Below are 27458 nucleotides of genomic sequence, written 5' to 3' on the forward strand. Positions count from 1 at the left end.
CAATGAGAGCTTGAGCAAATCAGTTACCCTCTTTAAGCCACAGGATCTTCATTTGCAAAAGGAAGATAAGAATAAGGATTGTTTGGGTGATTAAATTGTACACACACACACACACGCACACATACATATATGTACAACATTTAATACAGTGACTAGCACATACTAGGCACTCAACAAATTCCTGTTATGGATTTTTAAATGCATATATAAAAGGAGGAGAAATTTGCAGGAAGTTGTGGGAAAACTTAGTTCATGGCCCCAGAAAGGGCCATCTCTCAATGGGCTCTGATCAATCAGTCCCCAGTGGTGGGCTAATAAGCAGAGACTATAGCACTTGAGGATTTATGTTAAACATAAAAAGGAAGGTATTTAAATATAATTATTAAACAACAGGTACGTTTATACTGTTGGCTGGATCATCTTATCTGGAGAACATTACTAAGCAGAGAGTCTCCCCAGTTTTAGAGATGGGCACGCAGGAAAATGACGTGGGTCGGTGGGCCGTTCTCACCCCAAGATCACATGACTGAGTACTCACGGAAGTAACACCTTTTGTATGTTATTCCAGATGGACTGTCCTCCCATGATTATAGTCAGCTGTGCCATCAGTTCAAGGAGACAGCCACTTGGGTCACACTGGAATATTAGAAAGAAAATCTCATTTAAATTTTAGATAGCTCTAACATGAAATAAAGTCATTATTTTATGCCTAAAAGAATCTAAGGAACAAAGAGTAAAGACACTCTTCATTGGGCAACTAAGAGAAAACCTGAAACAGGTTAGACTGTCAGAACACAAAGCTGTATTCACACCTCTTCATTTCTGTATTTTTACAGGGAATACATCAGATCTCATGGATAAGTCACAAATCTGCCCTTAAAGAATGTGATGTAGAAACACGAGGAGTAGTAGTTGACAAAATGGAACAAGAAAACCTTCATGGCTGGGTTGTTCTCATAGTCAGTCTGGTCCTTGGGAGCTCTGCAGCTAGAATAAAGAAAAGGTAAGTCTGTAAAACTGTGAACGGCTTTGAGACCCTAATCAAAGCCACGGATACATGAGTTAACCCAATAAATATGTATACATATATATATACACAATTCACACTGTTTTCATATCAGCTGTTTTGAATTTCTTAACATATCCACTATGTTAATTCCAACTGTACACACTGTTGTAAGAGTTTCTCCCACTAAGAACGCAATATCCCACAAGGCAAAAAAAAAAAAGTCATCCGTTCCTTAAAATTTATAAGCACAACAGTATCCAATGGGCAAGAACTGTCCTCTGTCAGGTGTAATTTGAAAGAAAGCTACTTCTCAACATCCTGCTAAATAATATTCTCTTGTCTCCCTGAACAGCAGTAAGGTAGGACTATTGAAGGAGAAAAACAAAACACGGGGCAACTTGCTAGAAACATTTGGGGAACATAAAACGGTCATCCTCCTAGTTCAAAATTTGAATTGGTCTTAGTATTTTCAGAAGATGACCACTGAGCAGACCACTGGGAGAACCACCCAGCCACATGCAACGTGTGGGAAGCACTTAACTTAGGCCGCTAAGCTGCTGGGTGGGATACAAGCCAGAGAGAAGAAACATTTATTATAGAAGCCGCAGCTGATGAGAATGGAGCTACACTAACAGGAACAGCATGGGGGAAAGACACATAACAGTGTGATTAATTGTCCTCTCCGTAACGGGCAAGCAAATCTGCCTCTGGAACCACAACCCTCTTCCACTTATTTGCAATACAGAGACTATTTACTTTCAACAATAGGGTACATTATCTAATATAATTGAAATTATTATTAAACACTGACATATTTACACAGAGCTTGGACATTCTAAAGGGACCTTTGTCCCTTTTACTAATGCAAAAATGGAGCTAATTCACTTCTCATATAGGCTAGAGAAAATACGTTTACACTTGAAGTTAACTAAAGAGTGTAATGTACTGCAATTGAAGTGCCTAAAAGATAATCTCTGTTTTGACCTGGTTCTAAAACTTGTGTAGAAATTATCTCAGCTGCAGGAGGAGCTTACCAGAGTCAGTCATCATGACTGTCACTTTCTCATATATGGCTTTCAGGGTCATGAAGATGATAAAACTGATGAGGGAACCAGTGATGGGCGTGGCCCACCTGCACAGTCAGGTACTTTTGGATTGGGTCTGTTCCACTCAGGTTCTTGGGAAGTTTTGCAGGAAATACAATGAACACTGAAAGTCCGTAGACAATGATCCCAATAACTGAAGCAATGGTCAACAGGACCTGACAACCCAAAAACCCAGCAGCATGAGACTCACTAATGATCGTATTTTTACACAGAAAACTTGCCCCCAACCCAGCTTAAACAGAAAACATGCATGTGTTGTAAACTTCACATAAACGTGAGAAATGATATAAATAGCACGTAAATGCCATAAGAGACGTGAATATCAGGCATGTTAAATTTTAGTGGAGGAGGAATGAAAGATGTCAAAAAGAATGAGTGCATCCACTAATGTAACACGCTGGCAGCAGTAGCAGCTGTGTGTAGGGCATAGGGAATATATGGGAACTCCACTTTCTGTGAATTTTTCTGTAAACCTAAAACTGCACTAAAGAAGAAAGCCTATTAAGTATATTTTAATGGGTGAAAATGGGGCAACTGGTGGCATGTTCTTTTGGAGGGAAGTCTGTGATAGCAGAACAAATGAAAGTATCCCTTCTACATCTGTAGAATTACTTAGGTTATGAACTAGTTGTAACCCATGAAGGGGATATGCTTCCTTTCAAGGGGGAACCTATCACTGATTCAGGGTTCAGCAGGTGCTAGCTGTCGTCTTCATTCTGAATAGAACCAGTGAAGCTATGGACATGCCCTGAGGGAAACAGTGGAAGTGACAGCAGGTCTCTGCTGATGAAAGCTTCACATGCTTTTCATACTCCTTGAGATCTTAAAATGGCAGGTATTCCTACTCCCTGCATTTGCACAAGATTCATGTCCCTGATCCACTGTAGTTCTGACTGTGTGGACCCAAGGGCAGCGGGGGTGTCTGAAGCATAATTTCTCGTGGCTAAAAGGGTTTCAGTTCCTCACTAGGCAGGTTTCTTTCTGGCCACTGAAGAATGCGCATTAAAGATCCCATTTTTAAACAGTTTTCCTTCCATGTACCTTCTTGGTCATAGTCCAGAAGCATGTACTCAGTGTCCCTGTCTGCTCCTGATGGCTGCCCCAGAGAGAAAGCTACAAAGAATGTGAATTTCAGGACTAAGTGAACCACATCATGTTATTTACAGCAGCGGGCGGCTGGCTTGCACCTGCAGGGGAGAGCAGAGGGAGTGCTTACAAGCCCCTCCTGGAGCCACACTCCTGCATCTGGATCCCAGCTCCCGATGCTAGCTGTGGGGCCTTGTGCAAATTTCTTAACCTCTTGTGGCTTCAATCTCACCCATATAATGGGGGAATAACAATAGCAATTTATAGGACTATTATGATGAATCAATTATTTACTAATTGTGAATACAATTGGAACATTAACCGCAGGCATGTGAAAAACTCTACCTAAGTATTAGCTACAAATATGGTGACCAAAGTCTTAAAAAGGTGTTTTACTTAGTTTTTAAGCCATCAGATTGTAGAGAAAGCATTTTATTTTCTCCTCTACTCTCTTTCATCATCCTTTTCTTCAGTTAAATCTTCATGCTTGTGAAAGGAATAACTTTTTGGTGTGTGTGTGATTAAATGTGAAAATTAGTTAAGGCTGAGAAAAATGTATTATAGAAGGTATATTAAGCCTTCCTCTCTTGTACAGCACATATAGGCCATTTAAATACTATGCATTTTTAAAAGTCTACATAATAATTTTTTAATTATGTATTAAGTAAACATAATAGTTAAGAATCCTTAAATGCTTACTATTGCTTCAGCACACATCTATTTTTCAAAATCCTCACAATCACCCTGTGGGGAAGGTAATATTATATCTCTTTTACAGATGAGGAAATACAGCCACGTGGAGATGATGCAATTTGCCCCAAATCAAGCAACTATTCAGTGAAAGTACTGAAATACTCAAAGAACCCAAAGACACACTAACTGTATAGCACTGTCTCCTACATGGTCTGTAAAATCAATTCTAATTCATTTCAGAACTTTTACAAACTTGACACATTTCCATTTTTCTTCCAAGCACTTAATGGGTTCAATATTTCTTAAGAAACAGGAAAGCTTTCCATTCTCCTTCCTCAAGTTTCTTCTAATTTATCATCTTTTCTGATCATAAATTTAACACTTGCTCATTAAAGAAAATTTGAAAGTACTCAGTAGTGGACAGAACTGCTGTCCTGGATCTGTCCCCAGTCTTAGAAGAGGACCCAGAACTTGCTTTAGGATAAGTAACCTCTATTTTGTTTATAGTCCTGTGATTTAACCTCGATTGACCCACTCTTTCTGAAGCACCAGAAGTAGATCTCAGTTGGTTTAAGACAAATAATACCCCTCATAGTATTGGCCTCTCACATGATCGGAGAATTGGCAAATAACCCAGGAAGAGCCACTATTATGTGAAGAGATACATACTGGTGCCCATGTGAACCATAAGCTTCCTCCATTAAGAGAGGAAGCTGCCAAAAGAGACCTGTCTTTGTTTGGATGGATGATCTGGGATGCTGCGTGCCTAAAAGCAACATGCTGAGACATCTTTGGACACAGAATGAAGACAGGACAAAAGCAGCCCTTGACATCATCTGGGCTAGAGTATCTCTCCTTGACTGAAGCCAGACCTCAGACCTGAGGTTTTCATTTACAGGAACCAATAAATCCCATGCATCCCCATTTTTTGGTTGTTGTTTAAACACACTGGAGATTGATTTTGTCACCTACAATCAAAAGACTCCAACTCTGAAAATGAATAAAAAATAAAATAAGAATAATGCTTTGACCTATAGACATAATTTCTTCAGAACGGTGCATTGTTTGTATATTACAAATCATTTTATATATTAATTTTATTCTCAAATCTATCATAAGCATAACACTTTGACATGTCATAAAATATTTTCATGGACACACTTTTTCATGGCTGCATACTATTCTACTTTGTGAAGAGTTGGAAGAATATTTTGGCTGAGATTTTATATATATATATATACATATAAAAGTATGTCTGTGACTTGCATCCATAATGACTTTTCCCTGCCATTTTGAAATAATTCCTGATTAAATTTTTTCAAAGCTGAATTAGTGGATTAAAACATATGAATATTTTTGACTCTTGATATCAACTGTCAGACTGCTTTCTAAGAAGGCTTGAGGAGTACACCAGAAATTAACACAGCATTGTAAATCAAACATACTTCACAAAAATTATCCAGTAACCTAGGCATGGGATTGGTGATCACTGACATTTCATCCTCATAAACAGAGCTGTGTCACTTGAGAGGTGGAAAACTATTTCATTTTGATGTGCACTGAGTGAATTACCATTGAAGTGTGACATCTATTTTTTCCTTTGTGAATGTGTGTTCATCTTCTCTGCCTTCTACGCTCCTGAGATATTTTGATGTTACATTTGAAGTGATCTGAACTCTCTATGTATTGAAGGAATTAGCCCCTTGTCGGATTTGTAAACAAATAACATCCTCTGGTGTTTTGTTTAAAATTAGGATGCTTCTGATGCATGGAAATCTTTGTATAATTTCCTCTGAAACTTACTGTTCATCTAGAGGTTGTATACTCATCCATATTTATTTCTAGTTTTTTTTCTATTTGTGTTACTTTTTAAATGTTTCTGGAATTTATCATAATATATGGTTCACTGTATGATTTCAATCTTTTCTTTTCCCCCCAAGTAGCTAACAAGTGTTCCATTCACTGAATAACCTTTATTTATCTCCCTGATTTGTAATGCCTTCCATCTCTTATAGTAAATTATTATTTATATCAGAGCCCATATCTGGACTTCCTGCCCTATTTTCTAATCTGGCTATTCTTGAACTAGTAAAACTCTCATTATCTTATTAATTATTATATTGCTAATATGATTTTATTCACAATAAACCCAAATGAATTTTATAACTTCTGATATTTTGGAGATATGATCTTTTAATCTAGAATCATGTGATTAAAGCATCTTTTATATCTTTCAGTAGTTTACTTTTATTTTTTGATAGTTCCTACTATCCTTTAGTTAGGCTATTCTTGGACATTTTACCTAGGTTGTTACACTTGGAAAATTTTAGAAATCTTAATGCCTCCATCTGGTCTCTTAATCAGACCCTGGAGAATCCTAAACCACTGATCTGATTTGAACAAATGAGGTGAAAAGAATTGGGGGAAGCACTGTGTGCAGAAGAGACTGTGGAACCTCCAGAGTGGCGCCCTGCGTTGGCTCAGATTTTCTCTGGAAAAAGTTTTCTCTATGAGACTACATAGTTCCCAACTTGACTTTCAGTTTTCTCAGCATTTCACATTAGATTTTAAAAGTCTGTGGCAGGTTCTTACCCAGAAAAAGAGCACTTGCACAAAGGGTTATATGTATACACTTTCCCCAGGTGGTAAATGGAACACGCTCTTCTTCCTTATTAAAAAAACAAGTTTAGTCAATCAAGGGATTACACCAATGAAATGCTATTTCTCCTAACTGGTCACTAAATCCTAAACATAAAAAAAATATTAATTTTCAGACATTGCCTCCTTGTTTGTAAATGCATGGGTTTTTTTCCTGTTTTTTTTTTCTTTTCTTTTCTGTTAACCGATGTCAAACACACAACAAAATATGTACAGTGTTCGTTTTAATACTATTTTTTGAAAATGCACATGTGAAGAGTAAACTGTTTCCCTGCCATGGTCTGAGCACTTGACAAGGCCAAGATTTAAAGCTCTATTCCTTAGCTTGCCTTTGATTTCAGAAGTGAAGTTAGTGACAGCTTAGAGTCTGTGCAGGACAGAAAGAGTCACAGGTGTCTGCAGCTAACTGGTCTCCATTGTGTGTTTCTTGGTTGAGCTTTATGTGTTAATTAGCTACAACTATGAAGTTTAAGAGTTTCCATTTTAGAGTTTATATTTAGAATTTTTTAAGAGATGAAATCAGTTAGACTCAAGATTTAACTGGATTATAAAACCAGATATAGTATAATAATAGCTGTAACTAAGTACATGGCCCTTCCTCTGTGCCAGGAAGCCTTCCAAGTAGATTCTGTACATTACTTCAACCCGTCCTTACCACTGTCATGGAGAAGCAGCTCTCTTATTCTTATTTTATAGGAAACTATGGCACAGAGAAGTTAAGTTGTCCAAGATCACTCAGGAAGCAAGCTGCTGTGTTCAAATATGAATTTAGGCAAATTCATTCCCAAGATCTCACTACCACAACGCTGGCCTCTCTAAACAATGGAGCATGCTTTCGCAAGTAAAGTAAAATACTTCAAAAAAAAAAACTAAAAAAAAAAGGCAATTTTTTAAATAAGGAAGAACGATAAAGTTAAATGAGTCTTCATCTTCAATTTTTCAACAAGCATGTTCCAATGAAAATTTAAACTAATTAGCTGGCAATTTTAAATTTAAACTTGGCAGTTTAAATGACCAAAAACTTTTCTTCAGTATTTTTTGTATGCTGCCAATATGATAAGTTTTTGTTTTTCAGGACTCAAAAGCATTATGAACATCTAATTTTGTCTAAGATTCAGCTTTCATCTCTGAATGTACAGTCTTTCACCAACATATGCTTTTACCCCCATCTTCAGTTGTAAACAATGGGAGCTATTCATAATGGGGATTATTAGAAGCTTATTACATTGTAAAAGATAAATGTCACTTTCTATTGGTAGCTGAATCTCATTTTTTTCCATTTATAAAAGAGGATTTTGACCTGCTCTCTCCATATCTTTTCAGTGCCAACATTCTGTAGATCTGTGATTCATTTATTAAATCTATATTTGGAGACATTTTCAGATGCTCCTAATAAAAGCATTTTTTCCAAGAGTTATTCATGCTCATAACCTTCTGTCCTGCTCCTGCTGACTGCAAGAACAAACAGCTCTAAATTATCTCAGCTGATGGAAAGAAGCAATAATACAAATGACTCAAAAATCATCTTTTCATAGCTCTAGAATGTTGATACAAAGATATACAGTTTTATTTTTTTAATTTTGCAGCAGGAGTGGCAGCAATAAATTTATATTTTCAATTATGTAAAATGACTAGCTCAAACACTGCTCAAACACTGATGGCACCTCAACAAATGTTTCCCTGCTTCTTCTACCCTTTCCCTGACTTTAGGATGAGAGCCATGCTTCTTTGTGCACATCCCAACAGGAAGGGGGAGCAGTGACCGGGACTTAGTTCAAGACAAAGGGGCACTTAGTCTACGATGAAAACAAGGCCACATGTGAAAAAATGGGAGTCAACTATAAAAACCAATTTGTCTTTCCTTCTACATCTATGTTATTGCAGCTAATTTATATTTTGCATTTTTTTATTGGTGTTATGAAAGGATACAAATCAATGCCTCTTTTCTTATACACTTATACCAGTCTTTTTCTTTTCCCCCTTTTTACTGTTATTATGAAGGAAGGGCCTCACTTCTCTTCTGTGTCCACCATTCCAGGCAGTGCTCCTTCACCTTGGCTGCACATTAGAATAACCAGAGGAGCTTTAAAAACTTCCCTATGCCAGAATGCACCCCAGGCCACTAAGTACCATCAGAGTTTGCAGTGGTGGAATCCAGGCACCAACATTTTTTAAGGTCCCCTGGTGATTCCAACATGCAGCCAAGGCTGACAAGTCCAGAAGTAAACAGACTAAAGTGTATCTAAACATCACCCGCTTTTCCTGGGTAATCTCATCTATCTCCACGTGGGGACACCGCGCCTCCTATTCTGGTCGGACTTGTTCTTCCTGCTCAACCGTGTCCCATTTGTACTCAAGTTCTGCCTGGCGCTGCTTTCAGAACTCCAAAAGTAAGGTGACTAACAGAGCGAGAGAACAGCAGAATGTGGATCTTCAGTGATGACTGATGCTTCAGAAATCTGTACTTAATATTTATTACACTTAACACTTTGGTAAATGGTTAATAAAATCACATTATATTTATAGGCGATACTAAAAAAAATGAGTTAATACCTTTTGTTTAAGAAAAAAGAAAATGTAGATAATTTATTGAACTTTTGGGAACAGACTAGCTCTCTAGCTCAGGGGAAAGGTATTAACGTGATGATCAGAGGCAGGTGACTGTGTCTGATGCTAAAGTACCTGCTACCAGCACATTATGCCCACTAAAAACACAAATATCGGGGGGAAGGGTGGGTATAGCTCAGTGGTAGAGCACGTGCTAAGCATGTACAAGGTCCTGGGTTCAAGCCCCATTACCTCCATTAAAAAAAAGTTAAAAAAAGCACAAGTAACTGTCACAATTTTAAAGCACTGCACTGTCCACCCTCCAAGCCTTCTCCTCACATTCCTCTGTCTCTTCTGTCCAAAGGACCTGAGGGTGGGGAAGGGGATGAGAATGCTTTAGTAGCCCCTGCATTTCTATTTTCCACCACCACAGTCACACAAACTTAAAATAATATTCTTAAATATGGAAAACTGCCATTTTCCTCAATCATCGGTAAAGTAATTTTTAGAAATCGTCATTCTGTTTTAAGACTCGTAACTTTAAATAGCAGACAAAAACAACATGAAATGTTAATTGAAAATGTGGCTTCAGGGTAAATTCCCTAAGCCCTTCTTCCCACCAGACTGTTACCAGTAGGCCCCAACTCTAGAGAAATTGCAGAATAACCACTGTTCCCTCCACCATTGTATCTGAGTCTCTACAATGCTCTGAGAATAAAGAGGAAAAAGACACAGTCCCTGCTTCCGGGAGCTCCTAGGTGCACAGGACTCACAGTGAAGTGATGGCTGAGGAGGCGTGTTAAGAGGGCTTGGTTAACAGTCAGCAGAGGGTGCTCAGGGCAGAGAGCCGGAACTGTAGCCAAGGCTCTCCCAGAGAAGGGAACCACTGTGCTGAGTTCTGAGATGCCCTAGAAGTGATCAGGTGAAGGTATAATGTTAAGGCCATTTCTCCCTGGGGAGCTGCGCATGCAAAGGAGGGAGACCAAACAAAGCAAGGTCCTTTCCAGGAACTGTAAATAGTCTAGAAGCGAGCACAGGGTGTGGGAGGCAGATGAGGCAACCAGGTGGAGAGATCACAGGTGTACATCACAAAGGACTCTGTGTGCCTCCAAGGTAGAGGAGACATGCAAAGTGATCTAGAAAGAGACAAGATAGAGGCAGGGAGGACTATTGGCAGGTTCATGTGAAGGCCTGCTGAGGCCCTGCCAGGAGGAGAGAGAAGAAAACATTTCAGCAGGTGGATGGATTGGCCACAGGTGTGATGGAAGGGCAGGAAGAGGTCAAAGATGCCGGCCAGCTTTCTGGCTTTGGCAGTGTCTAAATAATAGTGCCATTCTGTGAAATAAGAAGGGCAAGAACCTCCTAGAGGAAAACATAGGCAAAACATTATCTGACATACATTGCAAAAATTTTCTCCTAGAAGAAATAAAAGCAAGAATAAACAAATGGGACCTAATGAAACTTACAAGCTTCTGCAGAGCAAAGGAAACCAGAAATAAAACAAGAAGTAAACCTACGGAATGGGAGAAAATTTTTGCAAGTGAAACCAACAAAGGCTTGATCTCCAAAATATATAAGCAGCTCATATGACTCAATAAGTAAAAAATAAACAACCCAATCCAAAAATGGGCAGAAGACCTAAACAAGCAATTCTCCAAGGAAGACATACAAATGATCAAAAAGCACATTAAAAAATGTTCAATATCACTAATTATGAGAGAAATGCAAATCAAAACTACAATGAGGTATCACCTCACACCAGTCAGAATGGCCGTCATTCAAAAATCCACAAATGACAAATGCTGGAGAGGCTGTGGAGAAAGGGGAACCCTCCTACACTGCTGGTGGGAATGCAGTTTTGTGCAGCCACTATGGAAAACAGTGTGGAGATTCCTCAAAAGACTAGTAATAGACTTATATATGACCCAGGAATCCCACTTCTGGGCTTGTACCCAGAAGGAAATCTACTTCAGGATGACACCTGCACTCCAATGTTCATAGCAGCACTATTTACAATAGCCAAAACATGGAAACAGCCTAAATGTCCATCAACAGGTGACTGGATAAAGAAGATGTGGTATATTTATACAATGGAATACTACTCAGCCATAAAAACCGACAACATAATGCCATTTGCAGCAACATGGATGCTCCTGGAGAATGTCATTTTAAGTGAAGTAAGCCAAAAAGAGAAAGAAAATTACCATATGAGATCGCTCATATGTGGAATCTAAAAAACAAAAACAAACAAACAAACAAAAACAAAGCATAAATACAGGACAGAAATAGACTCATGGACAGAGAATACAGACTTGTGGTTACCAGGGGGTTAGAGGGTGGGAAGGGATAGACTGGGATTTCAAAATTGTAGAATAGATAAACAAGATTACACTGTATAGCACGGGGAAATATACACAAAATGTTATGATAAATCACAGAGAAAAAAATGTGCCAATGAGTGTGTATATGTCCATGAATGACTGAAAAATTGTGCTGAACACTGGAATTTGACACAACACTGTAAAATGATTATAAATCAATAAAAAATGTTAAACAAAAAAAGAAGGGCAGGAAGAGGGGCAAGTCATGAGAGCAGACAACTGATTCAGTTCTGGCTGGGTGCCTGTGGGCTCCAGGAGAGATGTGCAGTAGGCAAATAAGAGTCTAGAAATCGGGAGAAATTCTAGGCCGAGCCAAGTAGTTTTCCTGTTTCAAGAGGCTAACGGGTGTGAGTGGACAAGCTCACAAGAGGTGTAAAGGGATAGCTCTCACCCTCCTGCATATGGGAAGCATCTGGGAGCCTTTAAAAAATAGTGCACCACAGCCTGGAGTGGGGCCTTTGTACTCTTTATTGTTTTTTAAACACTGTTTTCCTATTTGGGGGGGATTGTTAGATTTATTTATTTTAATTGAGGTACTGGGAATTGAACCCAGGACCTCTTTCATGCTAAGCACATGCTCTAACACTGAGCCGTACCCTCCCCACCTTTTTTTGTTTTTAGACATTAGCTCTACCGAGCAGTCAGGGTTGAGAATCATCCTGCAGAGAGCAGAGAGTCTTGGGGGTAGAGAACAAGGAGAAGCTGCCTAGAGCCCTGCAGACCCCACCAGGGGCAAGCGGAGACGCAGGGGGCCTCGGACGGGCAGTGAGGAATGTGAACTCAACACTCCCCAATGGTGAAGACGACAAACATGTTTCAAGCACCCACTTCCCAGCAGTGTTTGTTCTGACGTTACTAGTTTTCCAGTAATACTGAGTGAGAATAGAAATAGTCTGGACACAGGGATCAAATTCAAATGCTGATTATGACCATTATTAGCTGCGTGATTACTGATTAAAAGTTACTCGTCTGCCACGTGTAAAACGGGGGACCTAGCACAGTGCTCGTGGGCTGCTGTGAGCGTAATGAAATGACATCTATAAAGGCGCTCCTGACTCTCAGAGGTAATTGCTACTTTTGTCCCCAATTGGGACACCAAGAAACAGAGGCACAGAAAGCTTCAAACATTTGCCCAAGATGAGGGTTGGGATCAGGAATCAAGCCAATGACTTCTTGGATCCAGAGCCCAGGATCTTCTTACGAACAACACGGCACTGCCCAGGCTTCCTGCTCCAAAACTCGTCTCCCTTTGGCTCAGTTCCATGGTGCCTGCGCTGCACAGATGTCCTCACTGCCTGCCTGCCCTCCCAGTGTCTGAACCCGGCACTCCTCCCTCTGTCCCACACAGCGCTTCCTTGGGCACACCATCGCTCATGAGGCCATTGCTGTGGCTACTCGGATGTTTACAAGGAAACGCAGGTGGCAGCCCAGCTTTTTGCTATAGATACTGCTGTCAGTGGAGGCAAAGAGCTCACAGTTGGTGAGAGAGACCTCTTGTGGTCTCCTCCTTGGCTGGAGAGCTGCATGAAATCCAGTTTCCCTTTGCAAATTAGACATCCAGTATGAGAGATATGTAAGGACATCTGGCCTCTCAACATAGAAATTATGCCCCCGCAGTCGTTCTTAACATTGTAATCTCCTGGCTCCACCAGGGAGCACAGGCCATGGCCTGTTGTCCACCAAATTTTGTTTCCTTGCACAACAGCTACAATGGGGTGAGTTAACACCAGACCAGAAAATCTACAAAGCCCTCGTGTACTATTTCCTGACACTTGCTGGTCACCCAAATACCCCAGATCCTCCAACTAAACAACTAGTAAGAGGAACTGAGCTGGCTCATCTGTCAGACCCCTGATGGCAGGACTGATTTGGCCTCTCCTGCTCTCGGGATGATCCGTTCTCCTTCTGTGTGCCCTTCCCCGAGTAAAAGGGACTGTTCTTTGTTTATGGGCTAGGGAGTATTTGTGGCTGTCTGACCAGAACCTTCAAAAGTAGAGCTCTTGGTGAGAGTGGAAGCATGGCACCCACGTCTCATGAGCTCAGCTACCCAACAGCCTCATCTAGCCAAGACTGTGGCCAACACCAGGGGTCCATGCTGTTGAGTGTTGGGTCTGGAGAGCAATGCCTTCGCCACTGAGAAGCTGCCCCAACACTTTTGACCTTGTCCCCATCGAGGGGGAGGTGACACATCCATGGGATGAAAGCCACGAGGGCACTAGGTGACTGTGGACCAAGCTGTGACTGGCCGGTCCTGCCCCCCATGTGACCCATGTTAGCCTCAAGTGCAGAAAATCCCCAAAGAGACCCCTGCTTGAATGAATGGGTCACCTATAAGCCAACTGTCCTCGGGCCGCCTAAGAAGCAACACAGTATACACAGTGAGCCACCCACTCACTGAAGTCCCCAAGGCTCACAGCTCACTAATGTGACACCTGGTACCCCCAGCAAACAGAAGACCCTTACTTTATAATTGACTTGAGAATTCTACTGCCAACGCTGCCTTCCACCTTCCACTTATGAAGTTCTTTCCACTCTGTCCCCTGCTCTGCAATTGTGAAATCAGTCCTGAGCTCCTTCATGAGACAGGAGGGAAGGGGGCCAGGCACAGCCATTAAAAGGATGGCACAGCCATTAGCACCGAGACGGTGGAAAAGTCAACTCCCAGTAGATCTTGAGCTTCAATACACACTCACTGAAATACAGTAGGATGCTAAATGGCACTCCCACAGGTGCCAGGACAGGTTCAAGGCTGACCATGAAAGGTCAAAGGGTGAGTGGTGGCCCAATTCCTGGGAATCCCAACACCTTCCCCAAAGCTGTTGGAATAATCCTCACACTTATTAGCATATGAAAATCCTGAGTGCCTAAAAACTAACAACCACACCTCGTGGCTGCTCTCTCTGCTGAGGGAGACAGCCCACACTATGTCAGAGGAGTGTGTATCTATTTTTACTTTAAACTGGAGCACACAACCCCCACGCCTCATGGCCTTTCTCTTGCCTTCTGAAACAGCCCACTCTGTCTGTGGAGTATATATCTATCTGAATAAATCTACATTTACTGAACTGTGGCTCTCTCTTGGATTCATTCCTGTGCAAACCAAGGACCCACATTTCACGAGGTGCATCTCAGGGACCCAAATAAGACCTGGGATTCGGCCATCCTCTCCCCCAAATTTTCCTGTATCATACATTCCTTCCCAAAGGATCTCACCTTGTGCACTCCAAAGTCGACAACACTCATGTGTCCTGACCTGGATCTGCTTCTGCGTTTATCATTTCTTATGTCCACTAGAACATCACATTCATGAGGACAGGGATTTGGTTCTGTTCACAAAGGAAACACCAGCACATCACAGGTGCTTGAGAAGTATTAGCTGAATGAATGAACTGTAGGAAGTCCTGGGAATTCAACTTGGAACTCCTAGCCACTTGGCTCCAAGCTGACTCCAGTTGCTCCCTCCTACTCATGGCTGACCTCTTGCCACCATTCTCTGCTCTGCCATCACCTGAGCCGAGATGAGCTGAGATGAGCACACACCCCGGAGAGCACGGTGAATGGTTCATGTCGTTGCAAAACACTCGCCCTCTGACTGCCAGGGGTTACTTTCGATGGACAAACTGAAGGCAGCACCATGTGCACCGCCCTAAACTACAACTCACTTGAAGCACCAGGACTGCACACATGGGAAGCGCAGGCCCTTTCCAACCTAAGGAGAGGGACTATGGGTGAGAAGAGGGTCTCTGTCAACTAACAGTCTCTTTACAAGCCCAGTCTTAGAAAAGCTCTTTAAAGACACTTTTGGTATCTTCCTTGTGTTTCGGTAATCCCTCTAGATTTTGTCATTTTAATCTATGCATCAGAAATACAGATGCTCTTGAAATCTCTTTTGATTTTCAATGAAGAAAATCCTCAATTTACTTCTCTGCTAAGAAATTTACTGCACTTTATATTAAGAAAAGCAGCTGCCTTTCATGAGTTTCTATCTTCAAACACCTAATTTCACAAGAATCAGTGAAGCAGGACATGAAAATCACGCTGTGCTTTATCACCTACAGGTGGGCAAGAATGAAATGAATGAGTACTGATCTCATGAGACGGAAAGGCTGGGGCTGTCTTATTCCTGCTACAGATGGAAGGGTCCATATCTGTGAGGGAGAGGAAGGACCAAGGATGAGAAACCAACATTTTCTAACCCATTTCTCTTTTTCAGAGTCCCAGACAAAACAGTGTGATTGCATCAACAAAACAAGAACATCTGCACCCTTTTAAATGCACACTACAAGTTTACTACTACACACGGCACTCTGTCATTGACCTAAAGGCTGATGACAGCCAAGAAATTTGCAGGGATCTTATTTTGTGCTCATCCCTTTTTGTCTTTGGAACCTCAGGAATTTTGCCTCCTCTCCCTGAGTGTCATTTTCCTCATCCTTCAAATGGAAGTGTAACAGTCATTCATTTACTCAGTGTCTATGCGACAACAGGAGACGGCTTATGAAAACAATAATTAAAAAAAAGCAAGACAGCAATTCTAATCTGTGCTGTCTTCCTCCTCCTCCCTGAACATGAACTTACAGGCTAAAATGGCATCTTTCACTAAATCCCGAACGTAAGGAGCAGTTCTGATAAGAAAGTCACAGGACTGCAGTTTAACCGAGAAATGACCCAGTGAAAAAGAATGAGTTGCCAGCAAATCCTCAAAACCAGTAAGGGTGCTACAGCCATGGGTGGGAGTTCCTTAGTTCCCCATTTCACAAAGCCGAGAACTTTGCAGGGCCCATGAAAGACACAGATAGCCCAGTACAACTACACCATGTTTTGGAGTACACCGGGGCCACATCACTGCTGACCTGCACTGCTGTGTGGCCCAGAGCAAGAGTCCTGGGAGGGGGTGACTGTGTTTGAGGCTGGACAAGAACTTCCTGTTCTGTCTCTTTTACTCTCTCTCTTCGTGCAATAAAACAACCAGCAGCACTCTGTTGGGGAGCACTGTACCCACATTCTCTGGCAAACCACACACCAGACAGCTCTAGCTGATCTGAGAGAGGACTCTTCAATGAACATATATACACCAAAGTCAGGCAGAAGTCTGCCTGTGACCTTGGGAATCCAAACCAGCTTGTCCTGTTAATCAGGATATTACACATCTAAAGAAAGTGTGCACCAGATGAAGACGATGCTTTAGACAGCGTCAGTGGTTATGTCCAGCAGTGTCTAAGGACAAGTCCTGCTCTGGTAGATGGGAGCATTTTGGTTGCTTTAAGAGTTTGCTACTGAAGGGCTGGGACATTTCATTGGGCCTTGAAACTCCAGACCCCTTTACTCACAAAGGCAGACAAGGAAGGCGAGCCAGCTCAGCCTTTATTCCAACTTCCTAACCAAAAGGCTATGAGGTTGAAAATATATTTCTCAGACTCTTCTGCAACAAGGGTTCCAAATGTGGCTTTAAAAATGCCCATTAGAGATTGAGATTTGCAAATATTAACTACTATATATAAAAATAGTTTAAAAAATAATTTTCTTCTGTATAGTACAGGGAACAATATTTAATATCTTGTAATAAACTTTAGTAAAAAAAATATGAAAAGGAATTCATACATATATATGTGAATATGAAGGACTGGAACATTGTGCTGTACATCAGAAATTGACACATTGTAACTGACTATACTTCAATTAATATATATATGTATATATATATATAATGCCAATCAGCAGCATGTGTCACTTAAAGCAGAAACCCAGATGAATGGAGGCAGAGGTGGTTGGAGGAGCTACGTTATTTTGCTGGGGTGGATGCAGCCGGCATGACAGATATCTAGAAGAATGCTCACAATAGCCACTCACTTATCTGCAAGTGAGTTAGGTTAACAGCTTCCTGAAATCCTCCCCACCCCTCCTGATGAGCCAGGTGTCTGGCGTTTTTCTGGAAATCACTAGGCGCAACCTGGAACTCAAAGGTAAAAATTAAAAACTGCAGTCAGGCAGCGAAGAGACTGGCAGGACGCATTGGACAAAAGTAGGTCAGAATCAACAAGGAATGGGGAGGGGATAAAACGTGTGCTGAGGACCCTGACTTCAGGGGTGGATTGTCTATGTTGAGGACTCTGAGTCAGTATGAGTAGATGGATTGTTGTGGACTAAAATTGTGGCCATTGTTCAGATAAGTGTGTGATTTGGAGTATATTTATTTGAAGAGGGTTTTTTTTTCCCCGTTCAACATTGATCATTTCTAGGGAGAAGAAAAGTACTCTGTCACACAACATCTAAGTGCAAAAGAGATGCTACGGGATGATGGTGGTATGAGAAATTTCAGTACTGCAGTTTCAAGCTTTCCTTAATGTGGTTAACAGCAGTAGGTACTTAAAATAAGGTACTTACTATAAAGACATCATCATATGTACATATCCTTAAAGATACACATATGGTGCTATAAGTGGGCCTGAAATGTGCTCTGCATTCTAAAATCCGATGAAATAAAATCAGTAGCTCAATATGCCTGCCGGCTCTAAAATCATGATGTAGCTCATGATCACAGAAAGCAAGATCAGCAAGGAAATTTGAGATTTGTCTTTTCCAGTGTCAAAGTTAATATTTTTTGCTTTACTTAAAAAGCATACTTTTAATTAGGGCTGTTAGCATCCATTGGTATACGGGGTTCAGTAGATGTGTTCAGATGTTCTAGACAGTGAATCAGAGCAAAGACTGAGGATTAGACATTAGTTAAATGCCTCACCCGTGTGATCAGCATCCACAAACTGCTATACTGAAAATCCTTAAAAGTGAGAACTTCATTAAAGCAACGAAAAGTGAGGGGAAAAAATAGCTACAGACTAGTGGAAGTTTCATAACTTGTAAAAATGACAGAAGGCTACTCATGAGGATATTTTTAAAAAACCCTTCACTTTAATAAAAACAAACAACAATCTGACAACAGGTTGCGCACTGCTCCCTGTAGGAGAAGCCATGCAGGTGGACTCTTATGTGAATGGGGCTGGAGCTGTAGAATTAGTTAGTCTTGCAAGTAACACAGTTAAAAACAAATGCAAATGGGATACACTTCTAGAATATCTGAATAAACATCTTGGAAAACTTACTTCTCTATGAAGCAATGACAATGGCAAAATTTGTCAAAATTAACCTCTGTAGAACTCTGGAAATTAAACCAAGACTTCCAGCAATCTGGGGACTGTTTATTTGAGAAAAAAAAACAGCTAAATCTCCATAAAGATAGTGAGTTTTGTGGCATTGTAACTTGATCTACCCCATCCCTGTATCCTAACCTAAATGGTGGCCTTTAAAAGCAATAGTCTCACAGTCAAGGTAGGGGCAGTAGTGATTTAAAGTTACCCAAGAAATCCGCCCCCAGAAAGCTGTCACTATTTGACCTATCACAAACTCATGTTGTGCAAACAGCCTGTCCCCAGAGTGTGTGTGGGAAACAATCAGAAGTGAGTATTTAACATTACAACCGCCTGAGGCAGTGGGACCAGTAGAGGCTAACTAGATGCTGACTAGGAAACTTAGAAGGCAAAATTGAGTAATGAGACTTTCTGGGGGTGAAGGTAGGGTTAAAAAGCTCCAAAAAATTTTGAGAATTGTAGAAGGCCGTACACATGTGTGGCACAGGGCAAGGAAAGATCTGAGACAACCTTAAGCCTTCAACTCTGGCTGAACTTTAGGTTCTGCATAAGCAAGAACTAAAGGCTACGGAAGAGCTACAGACTGCCTGCCGGTGCTGAGGGCATACCACAGCATGCAGACACACAGCCACCTGGCATCAGCTCAAACGATTGGCTCCAGGCATTGAAAGAAATCACTGTCAAATCATTATTACAGTGATGACAACTAGGCTTTCTTCACACACACTATCTCATGGCCATGCATGATAAAGAATATAGACTTTACAGAATTTGTTCAGGAATGTAACTAAATAAATAGCTGCAGCAGCAATGACAATGGAAGCAGCAATAAACCCTTGAGATGAGGAAAATGTGGCTTTCAGATCTGCCACATTGTAATATTTTAAATGTCCAGTTTTAACAGAAAATTACATGATGTACAAAGAAACAGAAAAGTTTGGCCATAACAGAGGGGAAAAAGTAGTCAATAAAAACTCCCTGAGGAAGCCCAGACACTGGACTTACTAGACAAAGACATAAATAAGCAATTACACATATGTTCAAAAAACTAACAGAAACCATGCCTAAAGAATTAAATTATGTGAACATCTCATTTTACAGAGAATATCAATAAAAATATTTATATTAAAAACCAACTAGAAATTCTAGAAATACAAACATAATGACTAAAATGAAAACTTCAATGAGTGGTTTCTCTGTAGGTATGAACTTGTTGAAGAAAATATCAGTTAACTTAAAATTACTGAGATTATCCAGTCTGTGGAACAGAAAGAAAAATGAATGAAAAAAATGAACACTGTGTCAGAGATAGGTGGGACACCATCAACAATACCAATACACACATAATTGGAGCGCAAGAAGGAAGGAGAGAAAAAAAGGGGCAGAAAGAATATATAAAGAAATAATGGCTGAAAACTTCCCAAATTTGATGAAAACTTTAATTTGTACATCCCCGCAGCTCAACAAACTCCATGTGATATAAACGTAGAGACATCTAAAATAGGCATATCAGACTCAGTGTGTCAAAACACAAGAACAAAGGATCTTGACAGCAGAAAGACAAAAGTGGCTCAACATATATAAAGGCTCCTCAGTAAGACAGTTGATTTCTCATCAAAAACCATGGAGACTAGAAGGCAGTGGGATGGTATCGTCAAAGTAATAAAAGGAAAAGACTGTCACCAAGTATTTTATAGCCAGCAAAATGATTCTTTAAAAAAATTAAAGGAGAAATTAAGACACTCCTACAAAAACAAAATCTGAAACAATCCATTGCTAGCAGGCCTACCCGACAAGAAATACTAAGGATAGTCCAGCAGGTGTAAATGAAAGGACACTCACCTGAAAAATAAAGAGCACTACTACATGAGTAAAAAAATAAAACATTATTAATTGAGTATTACATGTAAATGTTTTGTTCTATTTGATGTAAAGGACAACTGCATAAAACAATACTTATGAAACTGTGTAGATGCACTTATAAATGCATAAAGGTCTAATTTGTAAGACAGTGACAGCATGAGGGGGGGAGGGAAAAGATTGATACCAAAGCAAAGTTTTGGTGTACTATTGAAATTAAGTTGGCATTCATGTGAACTAGATTGCTTTAAAACAAGATGTTAATTATAATCTCCAGGGCAATGGAGGAGAAGTAAGGAGGAGGAAGAGGAGGAGGAGGAAGAGGAGGAGGAGGAAAAATATAAAATAAACAACAAATTAAAATGGCACACTTGAAAATGCTTACTTTGTACAAAAAAGTGTAGTAATAGAGGAATGGGGAAAAAAGACATATAGAAAGTAGACAGCAGAAGTAACTTCAACCTGATAAGAAATTACATTAATGTAAATGAATTAAACATTCTAATCAAAATACTAAAGGCAGAAATAAATGGAATAGAGAATAGATGAACAACAGAGAATAATCAACAAAAAGAAAAGTTGGTTCTTTGAAAAGATCAACAAAATTGACAAATTTTTAGCTAATATTAAAAAAAAGAGAGAAGATTCAAATTACTAAAATGAGAAATGAAAGGAAGGATGTCATTACTGCCCTTACAAAGATAACAAGGAATATAAGGGAATATTATGGATAATTATATAGCCAATGGATGAGATAATCTAGATGAAATGGATAAATTCCTAGAAGGACATAAATGGCTGAAGCTAATTCAAGGAGAAATAGAAAACTCAAATAATCCTACAGTAAGTAGTGACTGAAATAGCAATCCAAAACATTCACACAAAGAAATGCTAGGCCTGTATGTCTTTGCTGGTGAATTCCATCAACTACTTAAAGAAAAAACAAAAATAAAAACAAACAAAAAAAGAAAACAATGCTTCACAAACTTGTCTAAAAATAAAGAGGAGGGAACACTTCCCAATTCATTCAATGAGACTAGCATCACACTGATACCAAAACCAGACAAAAGCATCACAAGAAATTTAAAGACTATCTCTTATGAATATAAATGCAAAAATCCTCAACAGAATACAAGCAAATCCAATCCAGTAACATATAAAATAGAACACAATTATGTGGGATGCATCCAGGTATGCAAAGGCAGTTCAACAAACAATAGTCAATTCATGTAATACGCCATATTAATAGAAAAATGGATAAAAACTAGAAATAGAAGAGAACTTCCTCAATTTGACAGAGAACATCTATGAAAAACCTGGAGTAAAGATGATACATAATGTTGAAAGACTGAATTATTTCCTCCCACAATCAACATTGTACTAGAGGTTCTAGTCAAAGCAAACAGACAAAGAAAATAAAGCCTCTAGATTAGAAAGAAACAAACAAAAGTGTTTCGATACCAGATGACATGATATTATATATTGAAATCACAAGGAATCCAAGAAGGAAAAAAAAGAGAGAAAAGAAAAAATCCTATTAAAATTAATAACCCAGTCTGACCAAAATTGTAAGACACAAATCAATATATAAAAAAGTGATTATATTTCTATACAACAGCAGTGAATAACCTAAAAATAAAATGGAGGGAACATTTTCATTTACAATAGCATCAAAAAGAATAAAATACTTAGGAATATTAAGAAAAACATGTGGAATACTGAAACTTGTATATAGAAAAATAAAATACTAGTGATAGAAGTTAAAAATGACCTTAAATAAATGGAAAGCTCTTCTGTGTTCATGGATCAGAAGCCTTATTAATGTTAGAATGGCCATTTTCCTCAAAATGACCTATAGATGCAATGCAACTCTGGCTTTTTGGCAGAAATGAACAAGCTGATCCTAAAACTCATATGGAAATGCAAGATACCCAGAATAGTCAAAACAATCTTGAAAAAGAACAAAGTTTTGAAGTTTCCAAATTCAAAACTCACTAACAAAACTCATCCACACAGTGTGGTACTTGCATAAAGGACAGAAAAATAGATTGAGAGAAAAGAACTGAGAGTCCATAAACAATCTCTTACACGTAACCATTTAATTTTTGACAAAGGTGCCATGACAATCCAATGGGGAAAAAATAATCTTTACAAAAATGATGCTGGGACTCCTGCACATACACCTGGAAAGAAAGAAAACTGACCTTTTATCTTAACACCATTTAAGAAAGTTAACTGAAAATAAATCACAGACCTGAAACTATAAAACTTTTAGAAAATGAACAATGAGAAAATCTTCAGGACTTTGGATTACAAATACTTGTAATATATGACACCAAAAGCACAAACAACAAAAGAAAAAAAATCAAGTAAACTGGACTTCAGTAAAATTAAAATCTTCTGTGCTTCAAAGGACTTCATCAAGAAAGTAAGAAGACAATCCACAGGATGGATGAAATTATTTTCAATATTTTCCCTGATAAGGGACTTTTATCCAGAATAGACAAAGAAGACTTAAAACATGACAATGCAAAGACAAATACAATAAAATTGGGCAAAGAATTTGAATACATGTTTCTCCAAAAAAACATACGAATGGGAAATAAGCACATAAAAAGATGTTCAACATCAGTAGGCATCAGGGAAACAGAAATCAAAAGTACAATGACATGCCACTTCATACCAAATAGGATGACAAATATATATGATATAGGATATATAAATATGTATCTATAAACCCGGTAATAAATAGTGTTGATGAGGATGTGGAGAAACTGGACTCCTCATACATTACTACTGGAAATATAAAATGGTGCAGTCACTTTAAAAACTACTTTAGCAATTCCTCAAAATGTTAAAAGTAGAATAAATCCCAGCAATTCCATTTTCTGATATATCCTCAAGAGAACTGAAAATATGTGTTCACACAAAAACTTGTCCATGAGCATTTACATCAGAATTATTCATCATCAACTGATGGATGGACAAGCAATGTGGAGTATTTATAACAATGGCATATTATTTGAACACAAAAAGGAATTTGGGTACTGATATATGCTATACCATGGATGAGCCTAGACAACGTCACACTAAATGAAAGACGACAAACAAATAAGGCGGCATACTGTATGGTTCTAGTTATATGAAATGCCCAGAACAGGCAAATCCATAGAGGCAGAAAGTAGAGTGGTGGCTGCTGGGGGCTAAGGGAAAGGAAGGTTAGGGACTGACTTACTAAAGGTTACCCGTTCCTTTTGGGGGTGATGGCTACAAAGCCCTGAAATGTACTTAAAACCCTAATGCACACTTTCAAATGCTGTATTTTATGGTATGTGAATTATATCTCCATAAAGCTGTTATTCTTGAAGCTGAGCCCACATATGGAGCAAATGGCATATCACTGACTGCGACATCTGGAGGGGGAGTGAACCACCTGCCCACCTCGAAGGAGAGCAGCACCTGATCCAGTGTTGGAGGGGCACAATATTCTTGCTGACGGACACTGTGAGTAGCACAGACGAGGGGGCCAACAGAGCAAGCTGAGTTTGTGAAACAGGGTGAAGACACAAACACCTCTCAATAAAACCATTAAGAGTGCACAGTCTCTAGGAGAATGCATCTTTGTTTTTTAAATCTTTTTATACCTGTTTTATTTTCTATTACCTTATTAATCCTTAGTTTTTAAACAGTTCTCTATGTTTACACTTCTCATTTCATTTTTAATTCTCTTGGTTTTGATCTGTTATTGATTATTCACAGGTTTTAAATATTGTGTTTTGATATTTTTCTTCATTTTATTAAGGCTTTTAAAAGACATCTCAACTCGACTGCTATTCTGCTTCAACTTGCTCTTCTATTACTGATTATACACTGTTTTCAAACCTTCTTTTCCTCAATTCTTTTAAAATTCTCTCTCTCTCTCGTTTTTAAGTTTTATTTCCACATAGGCTTTAGATAGATAAATGAATAAACTCCTTTAAGGACCACAATAGATAACTGATATACCTTAAGCCACAGTGCCAGAGAGATATGAGCAGTATGAAAAAGCAGAGGAAGTATTCCCAATTAAAAGAGCAAGAGAAATCCCCTGAAAGAACAATCAATGAAATAGACATTGATGGCCTACTAGATCAAGATTTCAAAAAAGAAGTGATCAAATTACTGAAGGAACTAAAAGAGATAGTGTTTAGAGACATAAAATATGTCAAAAACAAAATATGTAGCTATAAAGAAGAGCCAATTAGAATTGTTAAATTCATTGGTTGAAATGAGATCTGACCTAAAGGCTGTAAAAATCAGGCTAGATAATGCAGAGGAAAGAATAAGTGACCTAGAAGAGAGGACAACAGAAAGTACACAATCAGAACAGCTGAGAGAAAAACAAATATAAAACAATGAAAGCAATGTAAGGAACCTATGGGATAATATAAAGCATGCCAATCTATGCATAATAGGGGTTCCAGAAGGGGAAGAAAGAACAAAGGGGATGGAAAAGGTATTTAAAGAAATCATGACTGAAAACTTCCCAAACCTAAAGAAGGATTCAGACACCCAAGCACAGGAGGCTCAGAGGTTCCCAAACAGGAAGAGCCTAAAGAGACCCACACAAAGACATATCATAATCAAGATGGCCAGACTGAAGGATAAAGAAATGATTCTAAAGGCAGCAAGAGAAAAACAAAGAGTGAGTTAGAAGAGAAGGCTTTCAGCTGATTTCTCTACAGAAGCACTACAGGCCAGAAGGAAGTGGCAAGATATATTCAAAGTTCTTAATGAAAAAAAGGATGCAGCCTAGGATACTTTCTCCAGCAAGGCTATCCTTTAGAATAGAAGGAGAGATAAAGAATTTCACAGAGAAGCAAAAACTAAAAGACTTTAGCAACACTAAACCCATGCAAAAAAAATATTGAAAGGTCTACTCTAAATAGAAAAGAAGCAGGATGCTACAGAAATGAGAACTCATAAATGGAAAGGTGATAACTACCATGAATTACAAATAGAATAAACATGAAATTGTAAAAGAAGATATCTAAATTATTGAGTGGGAGAGGGAAGCAAGAAAATATAGAGTATTTTTTCTTTTTTCTTTTTTTTTTAATATTTTATTCTTGGTAGAATGGGTTTGAGATTACATTTCTATCTGTTTAGTACACACAGTTAGAGTAATTGGTTAACAAACTTACAAAAAATTGTAACCACAAGCCAAAAACTTACAAGTGAGTCACAAAAACTAAATACAATCCAAGATGATACAAAACAAAGTTACCATACCACAAAAGGAAGAAGAAAGGAACAAAAAAGAAATACCAAATCAACTGCAAAAATAAGTTCAAAATAGCAATAAACACTCATCTATCATTAATTATTGTAAATGTTAATGGACTAAATCCTCCAGTCAAAAGACAGAGTGGCAGACTGGATAATAAAACAAGAACCTTCAATATCCTGCATACAAGAGACACACTTTAGGGAGAAGGACACATACAGATTGAGAGTGAATGGACGGAAAAGGATATTCCATGCAACTGGAAATGCCAAAAAAGCAGATGTAACAGTACTGATTTGAGACAAAATAGACTTTAAAACAAGGGTCATAAAGAAAGATAAACAAAGACATATTATAATGATTAAGGGAACAATACAAGATGAGGATATGACAATCATTAGTATATATGCATCCAACATGAGCACCTAAGTACATAAAACAACTACTAACAGAGATAAAGGGGGAAACTGATGGGAATACAATCATTGTCAGAAATTTTAACACCACATTAACATCACTAGACAGATCTTCCAGAAAGAAAATAAAGAAGACAACAGAGAAATTAAATGATACAATAGAAAAATTAGATTTAGTGGATATTTTCAGAGCATTACAACCCCCTAGAATAGGATATATATTCTTTTTAAGTGTGCGTGGAACATTTTCTAGGATTGATCATGTACTTGTTCACAAAAGAAGCCTCAACAATTTTAAGAACATAGAAATTTTCTCAAGCAACTTTACTGACAACAATGCTGTTGAAACTAGAAAACAACTAAGGAGAAACAAAGGAGAAAAAAGGGAAAGCATAGAGATTAAACAACATGCTATTAAAAAACCAATGGGTCAATGATGAAATCAAAGTTGAAATTAAAGAATACCTTGAGACAAATGAAAATGAAAACACAACCACAGAAAACTTTTGGGACGCAGCAAAAGCAGTGCTAAGAGGAAAGTTTAGGGCGATACAGGCCTTCCTCAAATAAGAACAATACCAAATAAACAATCTAACCCACCAGTTAAAAGAACTAGAAACAGAAGAGCAAAAACACCCAAAAGTCAGCAGAAGGAAGGAAACAATAAAGATCAGGGAGGGAATAAATAAAATAGAGATTAAAAAAAATAAAGAAAATAATCAAACCAAAAGCTAGTTTTTTGAAAGAGTAAATTAAATCGACAAACCTCTGGCCAAACTCACAAAGAAGAAAAAAGAGAGAACACAAATTTGTAAAATAAGAAAGGAAAATGGAGAAATTACATCAAATTACATAGAAATACTGAATATCATATGAGAATATCATGAAAAACTACATGGAAAAAATGGATAACCTAGAGGAGATGGACAAGTTTCTGGAAACATACAGACCACCAAGTCTGAATCAAGAAGAAACTGACCACTTGAACAAACTGATCACTAGGAATGAAATCGAATAAACAATAAAAAAAAAAATCCTTACAAATAAAAGTCCAGTACTGGACAGCTTCACCGGGTAATTCTAACACACACACAAAAAAGAACTCATACCAGTCCTTCTCAGACTCTTCCAGAAGATTGAAAAGAAGGAATATTCCCAGACACTTTCTATGAAGCCACCATCACCCTGATACAAAAACCAGGCAAAGACACCACCACAAAAGAGAATTACAGACCAGTATCACTGATGAACACAGATGCAAATGGTCCTTACCAAAATACTAGCAAATAGA

The 27458-nt window shown here is 38.7% G+C and overlaps 1 long non-coding RNA gene across 1 annotated transcript in view; it reads right to left on the reverse strand.

The window, feature by feature from the left end:
• LOC140694845 (uncharacterized) overlaps positions 1 to 27458 on the reverse strand; it is a 53886-nt gene that overhangs the window by 12634 nt on the left and 13794 nt on the right. Inside the window, exon 4 of the long non-coding RNA XR_012070489.1 lies at positions 539 to 636. This is a non-coding gene — a long non-coding RNA (uncharacterized lncRNA). The remainder of the gene's footprint in view (positions 1 to 538; positions 637 to 27458) is intronic.

Source organism: Vicugna pacos, unplaced genomic scaffold, assembly GCF_048564905.1.
Source record: "Vicugna pacos unplaced genomic scaffold, VicPac4 scaffold_105, whole genome shotgun sequence".
NCBI lineage: Eukaryota > Metazoa > Chordata > Mammalia > Artiodactyla > Camelidae > Vicugna > Vicugna pacos.